Consider the following 2675-nt stretch of genomic DNA (forward strand, 5'->3'; position numbering starts at 1 on the left):
TGAAGTCGAACGGGACATGCGTAGCAAGTACCCTTATTTGTTCAATGTATAATCATGTGCTTTATTCTGCCTTGTGTAAAATTCGAGGACGAATTTTCTGTAAGGGGGGAAGAATGTAACACCCCTGATTTTTTATATATTATTATTGGGCTTCGTGTAGGTATCCTCAATTCGCGGAAATTCGACAGTTGTCGGATCTGTGAATTCCGGCGAACAGACCGACTCTGGAAAAGTCTCCGAATTGGATCGAGGTTTTGGCTACCCCACCATTGTCAGGCATCCCGAGCGCGTTCCCGAAGTCGGAATCGGCAAAGGTAAACCCGAACCTTGCTTTTTCGTAATTTTCTAGTGCTTAAATAGGATTAAAAATTCATAAAATATTCGTGGTAGCTTAGAAAATTACGATTCTTTTGCAATAGCTTAGTAATATTGCTAAGGACAAGGCAAAGTTTTATAATTTTTAGAGCTTGTTTGGGCAATTTTTGCAAAAATGATCAATTATAAGGACTAAATTGAAATTTTTCCATATTGTGATGAATGATTGATTTGATGGGCCCAGGATGGGCTGTGTGATGTGATTGAGTTGTGGATATATGGATTGTGGATATAGAAGTGTGTTTTGAGCCCTTTGCAGGTTGGGTAGGTCCTAGGTATAGGGGAGACTCTGCCGGATTTTCGGCATGACTTAGGACGTATTTGGTCTTTTCTTTATTTGTATTGAGTCATTTGTGTTAAATAAATGTAATGTAATTGTCAGGTGAGCCGGGACAGCCTTCTTCCTCCGCCCAGCCGCCACAGTGATTGTCGTCAAGTCTGTGAGTAAAATATTAATTTTAATTATAATTTCGATATTATTATATGTTCAGCATGCCCATGCATCACTTATATGCATATATTTATGTAGTTAAACTCTAGGCACGATTTATGTTGCATTCATAATCATTAATGTGCCATGAGTGTTGTTGTGGTAATTTGGAGGCGGTGTGCGTGCGTTGGCGTCGTGTGATGTTGTGTGGACTATGGATAGGACGGTGTAGTCACGGCTTGAGTTCTTCGCTGGGACCCGTTCCTTCGAGGGGTAGTCACGGCTTGAGTTCTTCGCTGGGACCCTCGATTTGGTTTATTAAGCGAAAGTCCGGCTTGAGTTCTTCGCTGGCACCAGGTTGGATCTAAGAGAGCTGTATAGGGATCAGCTCCCAATATATTATGATTGATGCTACAGGGTGCGTGAGTGCTCCAAATTACCTTTTTGATGCTATGATGTGAATATGATGTTGATGTTGCATTTCACGCTACAGGGTGCATTAGTTACAGATAGTTATAGAGATTATGGTTAAAATTGATATTTTACTCTCTGAGTCGAACGCTCACTCCTGTTCAAAAATTTTTACAGGCCACAGGAGGATATTTTTTTGAGGTTAACCTGCTTTCTCCCTCGCAGGTCGATTACTACTGTTTGTATAAACTTGTTAAATCTTAGAATTTCCGCATGTGTTAGAAATGTTTATTTGATTTGGGTCTGTAAACTAAATTATTATTTTTGGACCTGTAAACTTAAATGTGCTATGCATGTTTGATGGATTGGATGAGGGAGCTGAGCTCCCATTTATTTTATGTTGATGAGTATGTGGAGGGTGAGCTGAGCTCCCCAATTGACTATATATTGTGTTTACAGGTCGGGTGAGTCGAAAACTCCCCGTTGGAAAGTCCATTTTATGGCCGGACTCTGTCCGTTTGTTTTCTTGAATTTGGGCCCAATGGGCCTTAGAATTGGGTAAATGAACAGTTAAGGCTTACTACGGGCCTCGGGGGCTTTAGGCTGGCCCAGGTCCTAGTGCCGGTCCGGCCCATAGGTTGGGTCGTGACATTATGGTTCATTTACATTAACAATTAGCATCTAATTGAATTGAATAAAAAATAATGATAAAAAGAGTTAAATTTTGAATCTTGAGATCTTAAGCTTATAAAGTGTATATATAAATATAAATAATTATGATTTATCATTTTGATGAATTAAAATATTTATTTAATTAAGAGTTTAAATTTATGAAATGTAGTAAATTAAGATAATGACAAAAATTATCTATTGTTAATCTTGAATTAACACCCTTTAAAGTTAATATTTAATCTCTAAGAAGATATAAATAAGATAAAAAAAAATTAATCTAATTTTTTTAAAATATTTAAATAATATTAATAAAAACTAAAAATTATAAAAATAATAATGATATTTTATTAACCTCGTAATAAATCCATTCTAAGTGGTTTTTTCCGTTAGAAACAGAAATCCATGTGTATTGTAGAGTTAATTACAGGGCTCAGATCATGACGATATCCACCAAGCCAGGGAGTTAATTTTAAGGGCCTCCACCAAACGGGATAGCTAGTCAACACCAATTATAGATTGTATCTTCAGGATGTGCTTAAAATCACACAGCAAATTAAAACATAATTTCTATTCACCCATCAAAATATACTGTGAATTAGAAAGAGACAATATCCAATGAAAATAAACATATATAGATGGTCCAGTAATTAATAATGATTGATGCGGTGACTAATGAGAGATATTTTGTTGCGAGCATCTTTCATGGGTTTTGAGGATGTATCCTCCACAGGATTAGCAGCCAATTGACAAAAATTTGGATAAATTTTAATAATTATTTATGAATTTA

At 36.3% G+C, this 2675-nt stretch overlaps 1 long non-coding RNA gene across 1 annotated transcript; it reads left to right on the forward strand.

Moving 5' to 3' along the window:
• Positions 1 to 223: 223 nt before the first annotated feature.
• On the forward strand, positions 224 to 1659 carry LOC131171744 (uncharacterized). The gene is made up of 3 exons (XR_009142385.1): positions 224 to 314; positions 758 to 815; positions 1394 to 1659. It is a non-coding gene; the product is annotated as an uncharacterized LOC131171744 (long non-coding RNA).
• The last annotated feature ends 1016 nt before the right edge of the window (positions 1660 to 2675 follow it).

Source organism: Hevea brasiliensis, chromosome 13 (assembly GCF_030052815.1).
Source record: "Hevea brasiliensis isolate MT/VB/25A 57/8 chromosome 13, ASM3005281v1, whole genome shotgun sequence".
Lineage (NCBI taxonomy): Eukaryota > Viridiplantae > Streptophyta > Magnoliopsida > Malpighiales > Euphorbiaceae > Hevea > Hevea brasiliensis.